Raw genomic sequence first — 25,232 nt, 5'->3', positions numbered from 1 at the left:
TCCAATTCTTTTTTCCACATGTGGAGAACATTTTCTGTCATGACTTCTTTGGAATTGTCTTGGATCACTGCACTGCTGAGAAGTGGTTCCTCTATTACAGTTGATCATCACACAATGTTGCTGTTTCTGTGTACAATGTTCTCGTTCTGCACACTTCACTCAGCATCAGTCCACTTAACTTTTTCCAGGTTTTTCTGAAATCTGCCTGCTCATCATTTCTTACAACACAATAATATTCCATTACATTCATATACCACAACTTGTCTAGTCATTCCCCAATTGATGGGCAGCCCCTCAATTTCCAATTCTTTGCCAGCACAAAGAGAGTTGCTGTAAATCGTTTCCTTTTTCTCTGATCTCTTTGGGATCCAGACTTACTCGTGGTATTACTGGGTGAAAGGGTAAATCATTTTATTAGTAATGCCAGCATTCCTATTTCAGTTTTGTCTCTTAGACAAAAGACAATTAGCTGCAGTTCATGGCTTATATATGACCATTTCGAAGAGTGGTATTCCTGAGGGTGGCAATCAGCTCTGAGGGCCTGCAGCTGAAATTTAACTATCCCACCCAGTCTTGGGCAATCTTCAAATAATTTATTCCCACTTAAGCTTGAGTACAGTGTCACATGGGCATCCGTGTCTCATTCCTCATCTTATCCTGACCTTATTCCCATTATAATGTGTGCTTCCGGTTTTCTGGTTGATTGCTATCAGTTTAAAGAAAAATCCATTTCTAACTATGCCATCACCTCCTTTTTTTTAGAATGCATTTTGTATTTTGCCAAAAGCCTTTTCTGCATCTACAGATATAATCATGTGTTTTAAAAAGGCTTCATAGCTACAATTCATAAAGAACTTTGTCACATCTATAAGAATACAAGTCATCCTTATTTGATAAATGGGTTTTTTTAAAAAAAATTTTAATTTTTAAAAGTTTTAACTGGAACTGAATTTATTTTATTTTCTCCTTTTTAAATTTTTTATTTTACACTTTCATTTCCCAAAGTACATGTAAAAGCAAATTTTGACATCAATTTGGTTTTTTGTGTTCCAACTTCTCTTCCTCCCTCCTCTCCCACACCTGCCCCAAGAACCCAAAAAATTTAACATAAATTATACATGAGTAGTCATGACAAACAATTCTACCTTATCTAGGTTGTTAGTGAAGACAAATAAGAACAAAACTTCATATTAAAGAATTGTCAAAAAATGTGTTTCAGTCTGTTTTCAGTTACCATCAGTTCTTTCTCTGTAGATGTACTGCAATTTTCCTAAGTTCTTCAGAGTTATATTGGACCATTGCCTTGCTGAAAATAACCGCATGCTTCCCAGTAGATCATCTTACACTAATACTGTCATTTTGTATATAGTACATTTCTCTCTGCTTCAGTTCATGTGGGTCTTTCCAGGTTTTTCTGATAGCATCCTGTTCATCATAATTTTTATATAGTAACTTGAACTTGACAGAATTTTCTTCACAATAGCCTAGCAGAGTAAGTACCATATGTTTTCACCTTGTAGTAAATCATAACTATTTCCCTCCATCCCATTCCCTTCCAATGATATTTATTCTATTGTCTATCTTATTTTGCCCTAATCCTCTAAGGGAGACAACCGTTGTACAAATCTGTATAAAGCAAACTATATACATGAAAAATAGAACATAACTAGCAGAATCAAGGTCCTATAAGAGGGCTTGGAGAAGTCTTCAGAAGTGGGGATTTCTCAGGATATTATTAGGAAGGAGCAACTAGGTGGCACAGTGGATAAAGTGCCGGCCCTGGATTCAAGAGGACCTGAGTTCAAATCTGGCCTCAGACACTTGACACTTACTAGCTGTGTGAGCCTGGGCAAGTCGCTTAAACCCAATTGCCTCACCAAAAGAAAAAAAGATATTAGTAGAGACACTTTATTTCCCAGGGGGAAGGTCCAGCAAGCTGGCTTGGCCCTGAGCTTGTCAGAAGCACAATCCCTTGGGCTCATTCTCCTTCTGGCAAAACCCCATAACTATTGTATTGCTTTGGCCAGCACCAGGTGTTCTCTGAGCTCAGACACACACACTGAACAAGCCCCTGTAGTATCCAAGTTCAGATCATGAAGCCCTGCTATGAATCTAACTTGGTCTCATTGTTGCTGTTACCCCCCTCATTGTCAGGGCTACAAGTTCACTGCCCAGCAGACAACTCAATGTGGGGAGGATTTCATGCAGACATATCAGGTGATTCATTGTGGAGAGACTTACTAATATGCTCAAGGATATTTATCTGGATGCGGGTGATGGGTAGACAACATTGATACTGGAATGAAGGCGTATGAAAGCAGTGCTTGTGGGGAGGGCTTCATCTAGAACTCATTTGACTGTACTTTGGGACAATCATGCTAGAGATAAAACTTAAGGATCTAAATAACAAGGGAAGCCCTTCTGTCGCAGCACAGTTGTTAGAATTCCAACAAGAGACCTCATCCTGGGAGAATATTATTATGAGGGGCCCTCTGCTGAGTGGGCATGAGACCACGCTCAACCAATCAGCTTGAAGCAGTGTGTGAGGCAGTTGGTTTTGCCACTTGGCTTACTGAGCTTGGGAAGGTCATTTCCAGGTATTGCTAACAACTCCAACTGCCATCAAAATTGGAGAGAAAGATTCTTGGATCCATTGCTCCCACGTAAAACCAGTACCAGCACATTTAGACTATTGGATTTCATTGTCTCATTCTTCCATGTGTATTTTGTTCTACTCATCCATCTCTATTTTTGAACCAATGTAAGAGTTTTGATTTCATAATAAAATATTAATTCTTGAAGTATTGTTCTCCCATATTCTAAATTGTTTGTGGCCTGGGGTGGGGGGGGCAGATCAGTTCCTGAATCCTTAGCACTTCCACTGTACTCTGAATTTTGGGGGGCAGTTGTGGGCAAAGTCTCTACATAGTTTTTTTGGTGGGGCAATGAGGGTTAAGTGACGCCCAGGGTCACACAGCTGGTAAGTGTCAAGTGGCCAAGGCCGGATTTGAACTCAGGTCCTCCTGAATCCAGGGCCTGTGCTTTATTCACTGCAACACCTAGCTGCCCCAAAGTCACTACATAGTAATGATGGGCCTGAACTGAAATAGGAATGTCAAAGCTACCTGTTCTCCTGGGGCACTTGGGGTCACTTTATCCCTAGTCCCCAACACTTTAGCCCTTCCTCCAGTGGAATATTTTAAGAGACTAACAAGGTGGGCTGATAAAAAGCAATGTGTTAGATACAAACTCAATTAGTAGACTTCTAGTCAAATTTTGGCCTCTTATTAGGAAATAACTAGAGAAGGTCAACTCTAAGAGTCCTTGTATTTCTTTTCCTTTTCAAGCTTTTTTTCTTCTTGACCTTTGAACATCCCAGATTGATGGGGGCATCTAAATTCTCCAAGCCTTTGGAAATAGCCTCACTTAATTCTCCTACAAAAAAAGATGATGAGGAAAATTTGGATCACCTGAATCTCACTTTGGTAGAACACTGAAATTCAGGCTTCAAGTGTTCCTTGGGAATTCACAGTCTTTTAGCAAGAGAAGTTCCAGGAGATTCTGAGTCCCTTGGGGAAGGGTTTTGAGGAAGCCCAGCAGGCTCTTTCTCAGGAGGAGGTAAGTGTCTAATCGCCATTCTGTTCGAAGGAAACCAGGAGGATCTAGTTAGTCCTGTGTTCAGCCAAGCAGTCAATCCACCCTGGACAGTGGATTGATGGGCCTGATGGGCCAGGCAAGCTAGTTCCAGGGCATGCACTTTGCAGTCTCTTCAGAAACAATTCTTGGGCACACCAAAGACACAGTATAAACCAATTCACATCTACAATCCAATTCATATCTTTTTTTTTTTTTTTGGGCAGGGCAATGGGGGTTGAGTGACTTGCCCAGGGTCACACAGCTAGTAAGTGTCAAGTGTCTGAGACCGGATTTGAACTCAGGTACTCCTGAATCCCAGGCCAGTGCTTTATCCACTGCGCCACCTAGCTGCCCCCTAATTCATATCTTTTTAAATTAACCCTTTCTGAGGGAGGCAAAGGAGACAGAAAAGCCACAACTGGATGGGATCACTTAGATTAGTCTTTTAAAGGGGAAGAGGGATTTATACAAGATCTTTTTTTTAAAAAAAAAATCAACATTTTTATTTATGGTTTTGGGTTCCCATTTTTATCCCTCTTTCCTTCCCTCTCCTACCCGTCCCTGAGTTGGCAGTGTTCTCTGGTTTCTGCTCACTTCACTATACATCTTTTCATACATGTCTTTCCAGGCCTTGCTGAAGTCATCCTGCTTGTCATTTCTTAGAGCACAATAATATTCCATCACCATCATATTGTACATTTTGTTCAGCCATGCCCCAGTGGATGGGCATTCCTTTGATTCCCAATTCTTAGGCACCACAGAAAGAGCTGCTATAAATATTTTTGTACTTGTGGGTCCTTTTCTCTGGCCTCTCTGGGATACAGACCTAGCAGTGGTAGTGGGAGGGCTTCTGCAGAAAATACACATTACAGATGATGTATGTGGGAAGAAACAAAAATGTCCATTTAAAGTCCTTTTAACTCATCTTCAAAAGAGGGTTGAGGGGCAGCTAGGTGGCGCAGTGGATAGAGCACCGGCCCTGGAGTCAGAAGTACCTGAGTTCAAATCCAGCCTCAGACACTTAACACTTACTAGCTGTGTGACCCTGGGCAAGTCACTTAACCCCAATTGCCTCACTAAAAAAACAAAAAACAAACAAACAAACAAAAACCAAAAGAGGGTTGAGATGTCATCAGGGGAACTGGACTCTGGTCTGGATCCTGGCTGTCTCTGGTTGTCTCTGGATTCTGGTTGTCTCTGGAACTGCTGGTTGTCTCTGGATACTGCTGAGCTTTCACTAGTATTTAGTATAGTATTGTTCAAAATGTTCAATAGGGGCAGCTAGGTGGTGCAGTGGATAGAGCATCGGCCCTGGATTCAGGAGGACCTGAGTTCAAATCCAGCCTCAGATGCTTAATTAACACTTACTAGTTGTGTGACCCTGGGCAAAGTCACTTAACCCTCATTGTCCAGAAAAACAAAAACAAAAAAAACAAAATGTTCAATAAACAGCTAGGTAGCACAGTGGATAGAGCACCGACCCTGGAGTCAGGAGGACCTGAGTTCAAATCTGACCTCAGACATTTAACACTTACTAGCTGTGTGACCCTGGGTAAGTCACTTAACCCCAATTTCCTCACCAAACAAACAAACAAAATGTTCAATAAATAGTGAAATTCCTTCAGAAAAACCAGTGAAAGTTCTTCAAAATATACAAAACAAATGTGAACTTTATACATATAAAACATACTGGATTCCCCCTTTTGGAGGATGTTTATATCCATAAGCAATAGAAAATTGAGACAGTTATGACATTACTAACACTTTACCACTATATGTCAGGATCAAGGCCAAATTTAGTAACGTGTGTGTGTGACAACACTTGAAAATGTTATGGAAACGTTACCATACCAAATCATGTGGTACATAGACATTTAGTAATTGTGCTAGGCCTCAGGTGGATGGATTCTAACCATGCCACCAGACTGAATGAAAAAGCAAAATTAAGTTAAATCAGGTGTGTGGGCTGGAGCTTCCATGACACCAGACTAATTTTTGGAGTGAGAGATGTGCCTTACATAGCTGCTATTATCAGCAAACTATGAACTTACTGAATGTATTTGGACTAAGGGAATCCGGCCTCCAGCATTCACTGAATGGCTGTTCTCTCAGCCTCCATCTGGGCATCTTACATGTACCTGTCTTTCCTCCTGTTGTACATATATTTTCTCCAAGACCTGCATCATGGAGTGGAACCATCTCCATCAAGCTCAATGTAAGAGCAATTAGTCTCTGAAATGTTAAGTTTCCATAATTCATAAATTTCATATTAATTTCACCAAAGACAATATGATGGTAAAAATGCTGCATAACTAAATACACACTTGGAATATATACAATAATTCCAAACCATACCCAGAGTCATTTGGGAAAGTGGTATAATGATCAATGCAACAAAATTACCACTCTTACACTAAGGATAATAAAAGCTGTATACATAGTCACAATGACATATTAATGATAAATCAATATAAATGACTGATAATATTAAACATTATTATAAAATCTCCCCCCTCCCCTAGACAGCAGGTAATCTTATATATATATATATATATATATATATATATATATATATATAATAACATTAAACATATTTCTGCATTAGTCATGTTAGAAGAATCAGAGCAATGAGGAGAAACCTCAAAATAGAAAAACAACAGCACCGAAAACAAAAGAAATAGTATGGTTCAATCAGCATCTATACTCCACAGTTTTTTGGGTTTTTTTTCTGGATTTGGAGATCCTCCTCCATCATGAGTCTCTTGGAACTCTTCTGTACCATTGCATTGGTGAGAAGAATCTAGTCCATCACAGTAGATCAACACACAATGTTGATGATACTGTGTACAATGCTCTTCTGATTCTGCTCATCTCACTCATCATCAGTTCATGCAAGTCCTTCCAGGTTTCTCTGAACTCCTCCTGCTGCAAGAAATTGGAAATTGAGGGGATGCCCATCAATTGGGGAATGGCTGAACAAGTTGTGGTATATGAATGTGATGGAATACAATTGTATTGGAAGAAACAATGAGCAGGAGGAGTTCAAAGAATGCATTTTCTAGGAAAAACTCCTGATTTGATCCAATCTGCTGGGAAAGCAGTAAGCAGTCTAGTCTCTTCCAAAGGAGGCTCAGACCAAGACCTTTCAGCCCACCCCACCATCCAGCCCAAATGCCTATGCAGCCTTAACATTATAGGTCATACTATACAAAAATTAGAAGGGTAACAGCTCCTCAGCCTGTTCTAGCTCTGGGAAGGAGATGTGATTTTCACCAAACAAGAGACAGAGGCAATTCCAAAGGATAAAATGACAACTGTGATTACTTGAAACTGAAAACTTCTGAACGGAAAACATTGAGGGATCTAAGAGAAAAAGGGAAGTGGTCAAATGGGGAAACCTCTTGGTAACAAAATTTCTCTGTGAAGGATTGTCTGTATCCTAGACATAGAAACAATTTAGATACATAGGTGTGTGTGTAAACATAGGCTCAAACATACCCTCGTGTGTGCATATGCACCATATATTGTTACTCCTTCTCTTAGCTTCATTTTTACCCCCAGACTTTCCCTTTCCTCTCCAGGTCGGGGAACAAGAACTAGGAGCAAAGCCCACTGCTCCTGTGCCCGGATGAGGAGTATCAGTCTTTGCCCGTGTAACAATTGGAATGATGCCACCTGCTGGAGACTCTGCCATGAGGAGAAGGAGTCTGAGGGCAAGACATATGGCTTTTCTTTGGCATCAGGAAGTGACATTTGCTTTTGGGAGGAAGAGGGGGTGAGGCTGGCTCTCTTGCTCCCTTTTGTGAGGACTCTGGTAGAGTGTGGAGGTAAAAATGTGCTCTCTCTTTGATAGATAGATGAATCTAGGCCTTTCTCCACCAAATTCCTCTTCTCCTTAATAATTGCTTAAAAGTCTCAACTCTTGCTAAAGCTTATAATTTATTGGCGACCACTCATTAGATATTTTAGGCAGACTAGGTAGAATTTTAGCCCCTTACACCCCAAGGCCCCACTCCCCAGTCCAGTCACTTTTTCATCCATATTGCAGGGCCCTGTCAACCACTCCCCAGTTCAAAATAAGGGCCAGGAGGGTGGACCTTTGCTAAAAAAGAAATGCCAGAAGGCTCTTTCAGGATCGTGTCCATGGGGTTTTTTGTTTGTTTGTTTTTGTTTTGTTTTGTTTTGAGCTGGTGTCAAATGTCTCAGATCAAATTTGAACTCAGGTCCTCCTGAATCCAGGGCCAGTGTTTGATCCTCTGTGCCACCTAGCTGCCTCTGTCCATGGGTTTTTATCTAGCTCCCCCACCCCCAACAGCAACCCCACATTCAGGCCTTCTCTGGCCTCCATGCCCTGATCAGTCCTGTGCCCCAGGACCAAGATGCCCTGCTTTCTGTTCCTCTCCCCTTCCCATTAGGACCCAGCTTTTGAGGGGCAGAGAGGGAAACAGTGGGACCCTCAGGGGATGGATTTCCGGCGGCAGCCAAGCCCCTGCTCTGAGAGGGAGGGGTGGAGGTGTGTCTAAGGGAGTAGAGGAGAGGTTTATAAGCCCGGAGTCCTGACTGCCTGGCCTCGGTGCCCCCATAGGATCCAGCTGTTTTCTAGGGACAGACTGGCCCTTAGGGAAGATAACGAGATAGAGGGAAAGGACCCCTCAGTGTTCAGAATGGGCTGTGGCGGGTCACGAATGGAGACCGGCCAGGGCAGTAAAGGCTGTCAGGTTCTGGGCAAGTTAAGTGGGGGTGCACGAGTCTGGGCTCCAGGCTGCAGGGAGAACGGGGGCGGGGTGAGGACATGGGGGAAGGGCATGCCTGGGAGAGGCGGGGGGCCGTAGGGTGGCACATCCTGGTGAGGAAGAAGAGGCGTGGAGCAGGCGGAGCTGGAAGAAGGCCAGGGGGTTCTGCTGAGGAGGGGAAGGGAAGGAGGGGGACAAGTGCTGGAGGCCTGGGGAAGGAGGAGCTCTCAGAGAGGACCAGCCGGGGGGTGGGGAGGGGAGGGGAAGAAAGGGGCCATCCCATTGGCCGAGGCGTTCCACGTGACGGAGGGCAGGGCTTGGGGAGGAGAGGCAGCCCGGGTCCGGAGATCCTGGCCCTGGGAGTGATTGGAGGAAAGGGCCCAGCCGGGGCCTGGGGGGCGGGGCAGGGGGGGGGGGCTCTGGGGACTAGGAGGAGCCTCCCAGCGTGGGCGGGCAGAAAACCGGGACTGGAGACTGAGATCTCTCTGCCCCCTTCCCCCGGCTGAGATCTCTCCTCCTCCCCTCCCCCCTGGCTGAGATCTCTCCGCCTCCTCCCCCCGGGCTGAGGTCTCTCTGCCTCCTCCCCCCGGGCTGAGATCTCTGTCTTCTGAAAACCATCTCTGCACATGCTAGTCCCAGGTAGGTCTGAACCCCCAAACCCCACTTCTGCCGGCTGCCAACTCCATCGTGGCTCATCTTCCCCATCTGACCCATTGGTGAGGGTCAGCCAGGCTGGCCAGGAGCAGGCTTCCTTCTTGGGCCTGGCTCTCTGGTCTGCCCCTTGCCTCTGCTTCATGTTGAGGCTCCCCTCACATCCCCAAGGTCCTGGGGTGCCATTCCCACTGTTACCATGGGGCAGCTGACCCACCTTCCCATGTCACCCATAGTATCAGGTGGAGGGAGAGCTCTGAGTAAGGAGCCATGGATACTCTGCCTGGTCTCCTCCCATTTGGGACCCCAAGCTCTTCCTACTTCTGGGGTCTCAGTGGGAGGATGGGGGAGGGGCAGGAGGCCAAAGACAAGGAGTCTCCTCCTGCTCAGACCAAGTTCACTTCCAAGCCGGACCCTCCCTGCTCCCCTCTTTGGAAGTGCTCTGAGGCTCTAAGCTCTATGATTCCGGGCAGGTCAGCATCCAGCCTAGGAAGAAAAAGCAAAGTCAATGTCTCCCCAACACCAAGACCCTTCTCCCTCCCCAGGTCAGGCTGCAGACAACCAAAGGCTATTCCAAGGAGAGAGCCTGGAGCCAGAGAGAATGACCCCGGGGGCCCAGAGACCCCCATCCCAGGTGAGTGCAGCCCATCCACAGACCTGACGAACATCAGCCAAGGTGGAATCCAGCAGAGCCAAGGAAGCTTTATCTTATCAGACAGAAGTTGTCCTGTGCCATGCTGTCAGCAGAGCAGACATGGTCCTCCTGGTTCTGCTCATTTCCTTCTGCCTCAGACTGCCCCAGTCTTCCCTGCTCTCTCTGAATCCCTCTCACTTGTCATTCTTAGGTCGAGTCAATGAGCATTTAGACAGGGGCTCCTCTGTGCCAAGCATTGTGCCAACCTACTGGGGATGCAAAGGAAGGTTCCAACAATAACAGGCCCTGCCCTCAAGGAGCTCACAGTCCAATGGGGGAGACAGTGTCAGCAGCTGGGTCCACAGAAGGTCTCTACAGTATGGATGGGAGGCAGCCTCAGAGGGAAGGCTCTAGCAGGGTCAGGGACCAGGAAAAGCTTTTGTTCAGAAGGTGAGATGTGAGCTGAGATGGGAAGGAAGCCAGGAGGGGCAGGGGAGGAGGAAGGACACTCCAGGCATGAGAGACAGCCACTGGAAGGGCACAGCATCAGGGATGGAGGGCCTTGGTCAAGGATCAGCCAGGAGGCCAGCGTCCTTGGGCCAGAGAAGAGGCAGAGGGGAGGGAGGTGCAAGAAAACTGGAAAGGGGCTTGGGGCTGGTGCTGTGGTGTCTGTTCTGTGCCGGGAGCCTTAGAAATATTAAATCATTTGATCCTGTGGGGAGAATTGTCAGGGTCCTTGCCAGGGACATGCAGAATAAGGGAACACAGATTGAAGCCAGACAGGTACATGGCAAGTTGTTGATCTACTCAAGAGTGATGGACACTTGGTTCCTGTGATCTCCCAGATGTTATGAAAATTTCTAAGTCTGATGAGAGAAAGAAACAACAAAGTCTCCAAGCCAAGGAAAATAGGTTCATTGAGAGAGGGTCAGTCTCACCATAAAGCCGGTCTCAGGTAGGGGTAGAGCTGAAAGACCCCGAGCCTTAGAATCCAGGGGGTTTTATACCCCTGCAGGGCTTTACTAGTTTTAGATAAACTTAATGGGCTATTGTAAGTATTTGCCTCTTGTTTGTTGTTAACAGGGAATATCACAATCTGCTAAACACTTAGTACTGTGATGTAATGAATGATAGCTTTAGCTACAGATGATGACTGGAGATGGTTGCTGTTAGCAGGGAATACAATGATGTACAAACTGCTGTGATATGATAGGTAGAGGTGCTTGCTGTCAGTAGGGGAACTTACAGATCATCTGGCACTTCTGATCAGAAGAGCCTTGTCAATCATAGTAGCATTGCTAAGAAATGGGGTTGGTTTTAGCTCCACTGGTATTACTCTAAAACAATCCATTATTATTAACTCAATCTACTAATAAAGTAGAATAAAATATAGTAAATCATAATTTTTAGTCAACATACTGATTATTACCATAATTAAAGCTCTTATACCTAAGGGGTAAAATCTCACTCATTATCCCTCCTTTGATCCAAAGACAAATAGTAAATTTGTCTCTTGTATCATTAACAATCTAAAAGATGGATACAATTTAATACATAGAGGGAAGTCCTCTATGGGCGACATATAATCCAAAGGGGCACTCCCCTACTGAGGCACAAGATTATATTCAAAATAATGTGAATGGGTACAACATATAAAATACAGTCACAATAACTTCTACCATATTAGAACACATTTATAGACTTAGAAACATGGCAAAGATAAGTACATATTTCCTTCAACATCAACTTGATGATTCATTAATGTAGAAAATCCTAGCTACAAGCCAACCTAAACACCTTCTTTAAATTTGTAAGAACGACAATAACAACTCTAAAGGCTCGTGACAATTGGCATGCGTGGAACGCACATTACCAATAATAAGGCTTTCTGAATGGGTCAATCTTATAATTCCTCCTATAAGAGTTCATGACAATTAGTACAGCATGGATTTTCTCTAGCTAGGCTACATGCTCCTCTGCCACAAATACTAAACGTGAGCAATGTTACTGGGTCTTTCCTATTTGTAGTTGAGGATGTAGTAGACTCAGATGATTCAGAAACAGAGGTGTCAGGAATTGGTTCTTGTTAATGAGGAGAAGTATCAGCTACTAGTCCTTGGTTGATAGGCGTGATGTCCTTACCAGGAAAAACAAAAATGAATTCCAAACAATTCAGGTAAGATGAAGTCCACCGGAATAAGATCTTTGCAGAAGGTAAAAAGAATCTTCCTGTTGTACCATCTTGGAATAATCCATTTCTATGGAAATACACTCAGAAAACATCTATCACATCTAATTTACAGACAAATTAACATCTGGAAAATTTAAGAAGTACAGCGTTTCACAATTATTTTAACAAGCATAAAAGCTCCTTGCCCAGAGGGCTGTGAAGCTGTGCATACCCTTTGACCCAGCAGTACCACTTTTGGGTCTTTTCCCCAAAGAGATCATGGAAAGGGGAGAAGGACCCACATGTACAAACATATTTATAGCTGCTCTTTACGTGGTGGCAAGGAATTGGAAGTTGAGGGGATGCCCATCCATTGGGGAATGCCTGGACAAGTTGTGGTATATGAATGTAATGGAATACTATTGTGATGTAAGAAACGATGAGCAGGAGGAGTTCAGAGAAACCTGGAGGGTCTTGCGTGGGCTGATGATGAGTGAGATGAGCAGAACCAGAAGAACATTGTACACAGTATCATCAGCATTGTGTGTGGACCTACTGTGATGGACTAGATTCTTCTCACCAATGCAATGGTATAGAAGAGTTCCAGGGAACTCATGATGGAGGAGGATCTCCAAATCCAGAAAAAAAAAAAGGACCGTGGAGTATAGATGCTGAATGAACCATACTATTTCTTTTGGTTTTGGTGCTGTTGTTTTTCTATTTTGAGGTTTTTCCTCATTGCTCTGATTTTTCTCTTATAACATGACTAATGCAGAAATATGTTTAATGTTATTATATATATAAATATACATATACATATGTGTGTGTATATATATATGTATGTATGTATGTATGTATGTATGTATGTATGTATATAACCTATATCGGATTACCTGCTGTCTAGGGGAGGGGGGAAGGAGGGGAGGGAGGGAGAAAAACCTGAAATTGGAAAGTTTGTATAAACAAAAGTTGAGAATTATCTTTACATTTAATGGGGAAAAAATTAAAAAATACTTTATTAAAGAAAAAAGAATAAAAGCTCCTAAAATTATATGGTTCCTGGGCCATCAAAGGAGACTTGAAAAGTGTGGTCAGCCATGTGGGAGGTAATGTAAGAGAGAGGATCCTGGAGGAGAGGAGGGTCAACTGTGTCATCTGAAGAAGAGGGGTTAGTCAGGACTGAGAAAATACTACCAGATTTGGCAGTGAAGAGTTCAATGGTAAATTGAGAGAGAACACTTTCAGGAGACTGAAGAGGAAAGCCAGTCTGTAAGGGAGTGAGGAGGGAGAGACAGAGGAAAAAGGAGTTCAGACAGATTTTTCAAGGACTTTGGTTTGGAAAAAGATGTGAAACAGAATAATACCTTGTGAGAATATTATTATCAGGGACCCCCTGCTGAGTGAGCATGAGAACACCCTCAACCAATCAGCTTGAAGCAGTGTGGAAGGCAGTTTGTTTTGTTAGTTGGTGGTTGGAACCTCCTGGGGTTGGCAGCTGAACCAGGAGTGGTTGAGGGGTTTAGGTTTTCCTCTTCTTTCAGAGACACTTGTTCTCTCTTTGTTAAGCTCTAATATATTTTTAAAAATCTTTTTTTTTTTAGTGAGGCAATTGGGGTTAAGTGACTTGCCCCGGGTCACACAGCTAGTAAGTATTAAGTGTCTGGGGCTGGATTTGAACTCAGGTACCCCTGACTCCAGGGCCGGTGCTCTATCTGCTGCGCCACCTAGCTGCCCTCTAATATTTTTTTTTCCTCTAATGTATTTTAATAAATGTTTAATACCTGTGTGGGATCGGTGGACTTGAGTCAGTTCAGATTCTGAGGATGGGGTCTGGAAAGACCCCAACCGCCAGTCCCTATTATAGTCAGATTATTGTGTTCATGTTTTATTCCATAGATTATAATAGAAATCATGTATCTTGCCTTACTGAACCTGATGTACCCTGAAACCACCTTACCCCCCACTCCCACCTACATTCCAAACCCCTAGTCCTTGTTATTTCTAGCTATGCTGTTGCTACAACACTCCTCCCTACCTTGTTCTATGACCAGGCAGGAGAAGATGTCTCTTGCTAGTTCAGACCACATCCAGACACTGCCTCTCCCTTCTTGCATTCCACCCAGTACCAGATCCTGGTACCATCACTCCCCTTTTTCCCCTTGCCCCTCCTTGCACGGGTGGAGTGGTTTCACTCCCTTTCCCCCTTGCTCTTGGAACATGTATCCACACCCTGATCATGAACTGAACACATACCCTGGATGAGACAGGATTGGATGTTAGATTGTGAGATCACCCTGTGCATAAGGAGACACCCACCTCAAAACTTCCATAAAAACCCAACTCATGGGCCCATTATTGTGCTCCTCATCCCTTGCATGGGGTTGCCCATTCTGATGAGAATGTAATAAATCTGCCTCTGCTTGACTTGGTGGTCTCCTCGAATTATTTGGATAAACTGAGGAAATTTTGTCCCAAACATATCTAAATTGTTAAACTGTTGTCCTAGTTAGCTTTCCCCACAGAGGGGACAGGTAGAGTGACCACACACATTGAGTTTTACCCATCACAAGCTCCAGGGGTGGTAATGGTTTAGTGAAGGTTTCCTTAAGAGTAGGAGAGACAGGGAGAAGAAGGTGAGCGGAGAGCCCAGGCTGGGCTAAGGAGTCAAAACTGTTAGAAGAATAAAAAGAGTAGGAGAGACAGCTGTGCTTGAATTCAGTAGGAAAGTAACCAGCTGGTAGTGACAGGTTGAAAATTTGAGGGGTTTGGGGGAGGGATGATTGAAGTTGGATACTGTTGGAGAAGACAGCATCAAATGCCCCTGTACATGGTTGGCCTTGGCAAAGACAAAGGCTCCCACTTTCTTAAAGAGTGCATGCAGGCGGGGGCGGCTAGGTGGCGCAGTGGATAAAGCACTGGCCCTGGATTCAGGAGTACCTGAGTTCAAATCAGGCCTCAGACACTTGACACTTACTAGCTGTGTGACCCTGGGCAAGTCACTTAATCCCCATTGCCCCGCAAAAAAAAAAATAAATAAAATAAAGATGACTTAAAAAAAAAATAGTGCAGGCAAGAAGCCACTGTAAGATTACCTGGGGAAGGTTTGAGAAGGTGAGAATGCAAGTTGTTATTCAACTTACACTCAGTGAGTGCCTCCAATATGGCAGGTGCTGTGCTTACTGGTGGCATGCAAAGAGGCAAATAGCAGTGGCTGTCCTCAGGGGGCTTCCAGTCCCAGGGGGGAGAAACCTGAGTGCTTGCACTCAGATATGTACAGACAAGCTATAGACAGGTTAATGGGATATAACTAAAAGAAGGAAGTGCCTAGAATAAAGAGGAGCTGGGAAAGACTTCCTGTAGCAGGTGGTATTTTAGTTGAGAGACTTGAAGGTATCCAGGAGACAGAGAATTCCAGCGATTTTAAAGAACCAGAGAAGATGCCTGGAGCCTAGAGATGGGGTGTCTTCTTCCTGGCATGAGAAGGAGGCCAGTGTCATGGGATCAGAGTGGGAGGCAGGAAATAAGATGTAAGAAGACTGAAAGGGAGGTGGTGTTTAGGTTATGGTGGGCTTTTAAAGTCAAATTAGATACTCAGATGGAATTGTTTGGGTAAACAGTGGTCTATAGTAGACAGTTTCTGCCATGTGCCAGGCACTCTGTTCAGGCCTAGAGGTTCACATACAAAAGAATGAAGATTGTTCTTGCCCTCAGGGAGCTTCTATTTTAAGGGGGAAACAAAACACAAGGAAGTTTTAAAAGGTTGGGAGAGAACACCAGACCTTGGCTCATGGAGAATTCCAAAGTCCACAGATAGTGTTCTAATGAGAGAGTGAGAGGGTAGAGATGAGGTAAATACCCAGGGTGATGAGATGTTACGGCATGAAGAGCTCATCGTGGTCATCAGCTTCTTGGGGAACAATGGAGAAGTCTGACAGAGACGTTCCAAGGTAGAGGAGCCAGGTGAGGAGTGAGGAGATGGGTGAGCTGAGCTCTTGGCTTACATGGAGGTTTGGAGGTCATGGCATCATCCCATGGTGGTGGAGGATGGATGTGGGAGGATGGAGAAAGAAACAAGTTGGGAATAGCTCTGTTGAGAGCAGGTTAGAGAATCAACTAGAGATCAATTGTTAATCAATAAAAGGACTGCCTTCCTACAGTAATTCCCCACACTAAGAATAAATACTATGCAGTGAAGAATCATGCCGCACAAAACCCTGAAGAAAAGGAAAAGTTTGTAAATTCTTGGGAATCTCAAAAAGTGAGAGGGAAAGAACAACTTCTTTGATTTTTTTTTTCAGAAACTTTGCAATAGTAATAGAGGAAGCTAAAGGTGAAATGAGTAGAATAAGAGTCTAAATCAATGTCTTAAAGAAGAAATCCAAGAGATGAAAAAATGGAAATAAAATTTTATCCAAATGGTGGAGAATATTGGTAATAGAACCAAATAACAGAATTATTGGATAAGGGGGGGGTGAAATATAGAAGTCAAGGATGACACCCAAGTTATAAGCTTGTGTCACTTGAAAATAATAGAACCTCCGAGAAAATGGATTGAATCATTCTACTAGAAATGGAAGAGCATCAAAGACCATGTGCAGTGGCTAATCATGGGGTCTACAGGCAGCAGATTGGAAAAATAGATGGCCCCTCACAGGAATCAAAGGATTGACAGATGAGGCCCATCTCTTGTGGCCATCCGTTTGCCTCAACTCATTCTCTTGACTCTTGATCCCCAGCATTCTAGAGTTCCAGGGATCTATTTCAGTAGCTCATTCCTCATAAATACTCTGTCAGTATGTTTCTTGGGAATTAGCTCATAGTTATCCCATCATTGTTACTCAGTGCTCTGTAACTAAACATGAAAATTAAGGAACAGGTGCCATTACAAGGGAAGGCAAACATACAGCAAAGATAGAAGCTGTTTCGTGTATGACACATCATACCTTGTGTCACCTCATGCCCTCAATAGAACAATACATACCTCTTCTTCACTTGACTAGCAACAGTTCTGTACCACTCAGTTCAACCCAGATTGTGAGCACTATTTCTTTTTCTTTTTTTTTTTGGTGAGGCAATTGGGGTTAAGTGACTTGCCCAGGGTCACACAGCTAGTAAGTGTTAAGTGCCTGAGGCCGTATTTGAACTCAGGTCCTCCTGAATCCAGGGCCGGTGCTCTATCCACTGCACCACCTGGCCGCCCCGAGCACTATTTCTTAAGACTCCTTCATGCTTTCATCTCACTGAGACTTTATTTCAGCCTTTCAGGAAATTAAGTAGAAAGCGCCTTTTCTTTGCTCTCTTCAGTGACCACAGGTAACCTTCCCCCCCTGGAATACCCAGGACTTGCCGGCTTCTCACAAACCCTTCATAGAATTTTCTTAAGATTTCACTTATGACACTTCTCGTGAGGAGGAATTTCACCTCACCTTCTCTCTTTCTCCACAGACTCTCATCCCTCACTGGTAGAGCACATGCTTTCTCTGTGATTTCATAGGGAGAAACCTTCGGTAGTAAGATATTTCTCCAGCTTTTATTATTCCTACATCACTGTCACTTCAAATATAAAATGCTTTTCTCAACATGCATTGGGCTCTTAATGATTATGGTTCCAAGTATTGGCTCTGACACTCTTAAAGGTGATAGGCATTAGGGGCAAACCTCTTCTCTGCTTCCTGCTTGAGGTGGATGAGGGTTGGACTAGATGAATTCTGGAGTCTCTCTGCTCAATTTTGTGATTTTTGATATTTTAGGAGTCGGTGACATTCAAGGATGTAGTTGTGCACTTCACCCTGGAGGAGTGGTGCCTGTTGGACCATTCTCAGAAAGAGCTGTACAAGGAGGTCATGCTGGAGAATGTCCAGACCTTTCTCTCCCTGGGTAAGGACCTTTGCCTCTGGTAACTCTGAATCTGCCATCAAAGCAGCGTCTTCATTCCCTACCTGGTGGTCAGGGTTTGAGCCTCTGTCGGTTATTTGAAAGGCAGAAGTGCTGGTGTCTCCACAGGGCCCTTCTGTTGCCTGGATTTCCTGTGACAGGTCTGTGAATTATGGGAGGGGAAGCTGGCATTTCCTTTGTTCCTCACAAAGTTGCCAGTATTAGAGGACCTCTGATTCAGAGCTCCTTGCAGAGGTGATGTGCAGTATAACCTCCAACTGGAGGTGAATTTTGTCTGTGAAATCTCTCACAACTGTTTATGCAGTTTTTGCCTGAAGATGGGCAGTGAAGGGAAACCCTCTACCAGCCGAGGCCTCCCTTTCTCTCTTTTTTTTTTTTATTTTTTTATTTTTTTATTTTTTGGTTTTTGTGGGGCAATGGGGGTTAAGTGACTTGCCCAGGGTCACACAGCTAGTAAGTGTTAAGTGTCTGAGGCCAGATTTGAACTCAGGTACTCCTGAATCCAGGGCCAGTGCTTTAACCACAGCGCCATCTAGCTGCCCCTCCCTTTCTCTTTAAGAAGGGTATAGAATTTATAAAGGTCTTCTTGTTAACAAGCATCACTTTGTAGCTCATTGCTCCTAATCCTGCCTAGTGTTGTGTCTGAGATTCAACAGTGAGATAAACTGAAGCACTTCTGGGCAAGATCACCTTTGTTAGCAAGGGAAGGCTGCCTGCCAGTAAAATGGACCATTGCTCTACCTCTGGCCAAAGATCCCAATCAGACAGCTCCCCTTTTATAGGTTTTGGGGAATACAGCAAAGAAGAGAACAGGGAGATAACATTGAGGGATTGAAGAGAACATCATTGGTTGTAGAGCTGAGGCACAGGGAGCAATATGATTGGTTGGTGATGAGGGGCTAGCAGCAATCCCCCCCTTCTTCCCTGTGACTTTGAAGTGGTCATTGTTGGGAGCACCTGCTTAGGTCTCAGAGGCAACAGAGTGGCCTTTTGGACAGCAAATGAGACATGCTTGAAGGATGGCTTGGCGTTCTAGATATTAAACTCAACACCTTAGTATTCATATGCATCCCTCAGGGATGGTTAACTTCCTTGAGCCAACAATGTTTCAGTGATTGGCAGGAGAGCTGGATTTTGAAAGATAACCCATTAAAGACCAGCTGAATTCTGAACTAAGTTCACTGAGAAAGACCCATGACCCAAGCAATTAGAGGGCAAAAGCTTTTGCTGGAAAAAATCAATTCATTGTCCATAGGCTTAATAAATAAATGACGCTAAACCAATTTATTCTCCTCACTAGTATAACAAGTTACTTTATTCTCCTTCATTGTTCCCTTTAATTGCAACACATATGCTCTGTAAAACAGGGGAGGCTATAAACATTTGTATAGACCTACTATGTGCCAGACACTGTACTAAGTCATTTGTAAGTATTTTCTCATTAAATCCTCACAACATCTCTGATTTTAGTACTGTCATCCCCATTCTATAGCTGAGGCAAACAAAAGTGAAGTCATTTGCCCAGAGGCACAGAGCTCCTAAGTGTCTGAGGCTGGACTTGACATCAAGCCTTCCTGATTCCAGGCCCAGGGCTCTTACCACTGCATTTCCAGGGGGCAGTTAGGTGGCGCAGTGGATAAAGCACCATCCCTGGATTCAGGAGGACCCAAGTTCTAATTTGACCTCAGACACTTACTAGCTGTGTGACCCTGGGCAAGTCACTTAACCCTCATTGCCCCCTCAAAAACCAAAACCACTGCATTTCCAGCTGCTTCTAATTGCTACATAATTGGAAGCTATGGAGCATCTGTGAAAGAGAAATTAGGGTTAGGGTTAGGCCAGAGATGGGATTTTCTGATTGCCAACTGGCTGCATGATCCCATGATCCCCCTCCACAGATCCCAACAATCATCACCATGGAAACTCTCCTTGAAGAATCCTGGGAACCATCCTGTGGTCCTTGCTTGCCCCTCCCCACTGCCTGAAGAGGCCCACATTCCACATTTCTCCCCATCCTCATCCTTTCCTCATTCCCCATGCCTAGGGCTTCCAGTTTCCAGAGAAGACCTGACCTCTTCTCAGGAAGGGGGAGCACCATGGCTTCTGGAGCCAAAAGGCCCAAGGCACCTTTGTCCAGGTGAGTGAGGTGTAAGCAGCTGTATGAGAGATGTTTGTGTTGTAGTGAAGGGAGTGCTAGCCTTGGGGAGGGGCAGACGTCTCCTGGAAATACCTTTAAAAATTAGATCTGATTGATTGAAAATGACCTGCCTCTTATGGAAAAAGGAGAAAAACCCGGAAAAGTAGCCATGCAGTCTCTTTCAGAGTGTCTTTTTCTCTGTCTTTCTGTCTCTCTCTGTCTCTCCCTCTTTTTCCTCCCCTCCCTTCCTCCCTTGCCCCCCCCCCTTTTTCTCAGGACCACAAGAAGCTAGGGAGCTGCTTGGTCAATCCCTTACTAATAGACATTGATAAAATCATAATATGTTTGCCCAAAACTGGTGTCTCTTATAATTATTTTACCTGTAACAAACGGGACAAGCCCTGCTCTCAAGGACTTCACAGTCTAGTAGGGAAGACAACATGCCAACAACTATGAATAACCCCTTATACGCAGGATGAATTGCAGCCAATCAGGAGAGGGAAGCCCCCTTGGCTAAGGAGGCCTGGAGAAGACTTATTGTAGAATGAGGGATTGTAGGTGGGACTTGGGGGAAGCCAGAGTAAGCAGGAGGGGCAGCAGAGAGAACATGGAGTCAGGAGATGGAATGTCCTGGTCCAGATAGAGAGGAGGCCTGTACCACTGATTATTGAACATGTGGAGGGGAGTCAGAGAAAGAAGACTGGAGAGGGAGGAGAGAGGCAGATGATGAAGGACTCAACAGCCAAGCATAGGACTCTATATTTGGTCCTTGTGATGGGGAGCCAAGGGAGTTTATGGAGTAGGCAGTGACATGAAGAGAGGAACATTTTATTTAGGAAGGTGAGTTTGACAGCTGGAGGGGGGATTGAGTGGATGGGGGAGAGATTTGCTATGCTATGGTGAGGCTAACAAGGAGACTCTTGCAATAGTATCTCAGATATGAGGTAATTGAGGCCTGAACTAAGAAAGATGCAATATTGGGAGGGAAGGGTATATTACCCGGATGCTTGGAGGCAATCTGATTTCAAATTGAGAAGGAATTTGTTGCTCTTAGAAGTGGACAGAGTTGGATATAATCATGGCATGAACACCCAAACCATTGCAAGTCTGCCTGATCATGACATTTTGGAATCAATGAAGAAAAATTCTAGAAAATACATGGATAGGGGTTGCTAGGTGGCACAGTGGCCCTGGATTCAGGAGGACCTGATTTCAAATCTGGCCTCAGACACTTGAAACTTGCTAGCTGTGTGACCCTAAGCAAGTCACTTAATTACCCTCATTGTCCTGCAAAAAAAGGGGGGGGTAAGTGGGGGAGAAAATACATGGATAAAAGATATCCTAAAGAAATGATAGACCAAAACAGATTCTATTACACCTTGCGAAAATTACTTAAAAATGGCTGGAAGTCATATGGGGTCTGAGACCTAGAAATAAAAAAAAATAGATTTGAAAGGGTACACTAGAGTAGTTATTATACTTAGTGATTTAATAAATAATGAAATAATGTGAAAATTTAATATGCTCAGCAAATAGCAAAATATCTATCAGTTTTTTTGTTTGTTTTTTTAGTGAGGCAATTGGGGTTAAGTGACTTGCCCAGGGTCACACAGCTAGTAAGTGTTAAGTGTCTGAGGCTGGATTTGAACTCAGGTCCTCCTGACTCCAGGGCCGGTGCTCTATCCACTGCACCATCTAGCTGCCCCTCTATCAGTTTTAATAGAATATAAGAGAAGTCAGTTGGTTACATGAGAATTAAAAAGAACCATATTTCCCAAGAGTCTATGAAATTGATGATGACCATGTGACTGTGCATCAAATCTGGGCATTACAAAAAGCAGGAAAATTACCTGAGACTGACAACATAAAAAGTAAAAATGTTTAAAAGGGATTTAAAAAAGGTGTTGACAGTGCGTGGAGAAAGGCCATCTAGTCCTGGGGAAGGAGCACATCTAGTCACAGGGGCTGGAGGATGTTTGTTAATGTGAATTTGAGCTAATGTCATATTCCAGTGATTGATTCTGTCTGCTTAAGTGTGAAACTTCTTTTTGCCTGGGGAAGTAGAATAACATTTGGTTTCCTTTCTGCCATTAGAGGGGAAATTATGTATTTATATGTGTTATATATGTTTATTTGTTTCTTCAGATGCAGTGGCCAGGCTTAAAATGAAAGAGATGACAACAAACTTGAACATTTCTGAGGGAGAATCTGGCCAGCTGGGATTCATGAGTGACAGTCCCTATGACTTCAATGTGAGAGAAATCTATGACTCTGATATCAAGGTGGATAAAAATCCAAAGAATCCATGTGAATTTGATGAAGTTGGAAAGAGCTTCATACAATATTCAGTCCTAAATCACTGTGAGACAGTGTCCCCAAGGAATGACTGTTTTGAGTACAGTAAATATAGGGAAAGCTTTACTGAACAGGTAGAACTTACTCAGTCCCATGAGAAGCCTCCTGAAATACAACTGCATCAAGGTAATCAACAGAAAATGACTTTCAGCTTGAATTCAGACCTCACTGGACATCAGAAAAGTGATATTGGCAAAAAGCTTCATCTATGTAATGAAGGAAGGAAGGCCTTCAGCCAGAACTCTAAGCTCATTACTCACCAGAAAACTCACATTAGAAAGGAGCTTGATGAATGTAATGAAGGTAGAGCAACCTTGTCCCTTCACTCATCTCTTCCTTATCATCCTAGAGTTCATACTGGAGAGAAAACTTATGCATGTAATCAGTGTGAGAAGACCTTTCATTCCAACTCAGATCTAGTTAGACATCAGATGATTCATACTGGAGAGAAGCCTTATAAATGTGATGAATGTGGGAAGGCCTTTGGGTACAGGTCACGTCTTATTGGCCATCAAAGAATCCACACTGGAAAGAAACCTTATGACTATAATCAAGGTGGAAAGGCTTTCTGCTCCACATTGAGCTTTTTGCACCATCAAAGAATTCACACTGAAGAGAAACCTTATGAATGCCAAAAATGTGTAAAGACTTTCACAGAGAATTCCAGTTTTGCTAGGCATCAGAGAATCCACACTGGAGAGAAACCTTGTAAATGTAAGCAGTGTGGAAAGACTTTCTCACAGAGTTCCAGTCTTGTTGTACATAAGAGATTTCACACTGGAGTGAGACCTTATGAATGTAAACAGTGTGGAAAGACTTTCACAAAGAGCTCTGGTTTTGCTAAACATCAGAGAATCCACACCGGAGAGAAACCTTATGAATGTAATCAGTGTGGAAAGGCTTTCACAGAGAATTCCAATCTTGCTAGGCACCGGAGAATTCACACTGGAGTGAAACCTTATGAGTGTAATCAGTGTGGAAAGGCTTTCACTGTGAGCTCCAATCTTGCTGTGCATCAGAGAATTCACACTGGAGAGAAACCTTATGAATGTAAACAGTGTGGAAAGACTTTCTCACGGAGCTCCAGTATCGCTAAGCACCAGAGAATTCACACTGGAGAAAAACCTTATGAATGTAAACAGTGTGGAAGGACTTTCTCCCAGAGCTCCATTCTTCTTGCACACCAGAGAGTTCACACTCGAGTGAAACCTTATAAATGTAATCTGTGTGGAAAGACTTTCTCACAGAGCTCTAGTCTTGTTGCACATCAGAGATTCCATGCTAGAGTGAAACCTTATGAACGTAATCTGTGTGGAAAGACTTTCTCACAGAGCTCTCATCTTCTTGCACATCAGAGAATCCACACTGGAGAGAAACCTTATGAATGTAAACAGTGTGGAAAGGCTTTCACAGTGAATTCCAATCTTGCTAGGCACCAGAGAATTCACACTGGAGAGAAACCTTATGAGTGTGATCAGTGTGGAAAGGCTTTCACTGTGAGCTCCAGTCTTGCTGTGCATCAGAGAATTCACACTGGAGAGAAACCTTATGAATGTAAACAGTGTGGAAAGACTTTCTCACAGAGTTCTCATCTTCTTGCACATCAGAGATTCCATGCTGGAGTGAAACGTTATGAATGTAATCAGTGTGGAAAGACTTTCTCACAGAACTCCAGTCTTGTTGCACATCAGAGAATCCACATTGGAGAGAAACCTTATGAATGTAAACAGTGTGGAAAGACTTTTGTACGTAGTTGCAGTCTAGCTAATCATCAGAGAATCCACAATGGGGAAAAAGCTTATGAATGTAATCAGTGTGGAAAGACCTTCTCACAGAGCTCCAGTCTTGTTGCACATCAGAGAACCCACACTGGAGAGAAACCTTATGAATGTAAACAGTGTGGAAAGGCTTTCGTACGTAGTTGCAGTCTTTCTAATCATCAGAGAATCCACAATGGGGAAAAAGCTTATGAATGTAATCAGTGTGGAAAGACTTTCACATTGAATTCCAGTCTTAGTAGGCATCAGAGAATCCACACTGGAGAGAAACCTTATGAGTGTAATCAGTGTGGGAAGACTTTCACAAATAGCTCCACTCTTTTTGCACATCGGAGAGTCCACACTGGAGAGAAACCTTATGAATGTAATCAGTGTGGAAAGGCTTTCACACAGAGGTCCAGTCTTGTTGCACATCAGAGAACCCATACTGGAGTGAAACCTTATGAATGTAATCAGTGTGAAAAGACTTTCACATTGAATTCCAATCTTACTAAGCATCAGAGATTCCACACTGGAGAGAAACCTTATGAATGTAAATAGTGTGGAAAGACTTTCTCACAGAGCTCCCATCTTCTTGCTCATCAGAGATTCCATGCTGGAGTGAAACCTTATGAATGTGGAAAGATTTTCATACTGGATTTCCAGCCTTACTGCACATAAGATTTCTTTCCACTGTGGATTCTCTTATGTGCAATTTATTATTGCACATTTTATTTTATTATTATGATTATATATGTAATCAGTTTGGAGAGGCTTTCACAAGGAGCTCTAAACTTGCTGAACATAAAAGAAACCACACTGGGGGCAGCTAGGTGGTACAGTGGATAAAGCACTGGCCTTGGATTCAGGAGGACCTGAGTTCAAATCCAGCCTCAGACACTTGACACTTAACTAGCTTTGTGAACCTGGGCAAGTCCCTTAACCCTCACTGCCCTGTAAAAACAAACAAAAAACCCCCACAAAAACAAAAGTCCAAGAAAAAAAAAAAAAGAATCCACACTGGAGAGAATGTTATGGGCCTAGCACTCCAGAAGTTCTCTCCTTCTCCTTGAGAAACCAGAACAAAGGACAGACACACCTAACCAGTCTCCCCCACCCCTCAGGGAGATGGGATTGGTTGTGGCTGCTGCCTTTGTGGTGTGAGGAGCAGAGAGATGGCTTGAGAGATCCAGAGCTGCCCCTCACCCAACTTCCCACAGCTACCACCAGTGGGGGATGGTCCTCCCCCAATAGTGGAACTTTC

The 25,232-nt window shown here is 43.7% G+C and overlaps 1 pseudogene; it reads left to right on the top strand.

Moving 5' to 3' along the window:
* Positions 1-24,876, top strand: part of LOC122751838 — a 66,728-nt pseudogene extending 41,852 nt beyond the window's left edge.
* Positions 24,877-25,232: the final 356 nt, after the last annotated feature.

Source organism: Dromiciops gliroides, chromosome 3 (assembly GCF_019393635.1).
Source record: "Dromiciops gliroides isolate mDroGli1 chromosome 3, mDroGli1.pri, whole genome shotgun sequence".
NCBI lineage: Eukaryota > Metazoa > Chordata > Mammalia > Microbiotheria > Microbiotheriidae > Dromiciops > Dromiciops gliroides.
This window is presented reverse-complemented; position numbering and strand designations above follow the sequence as displayed.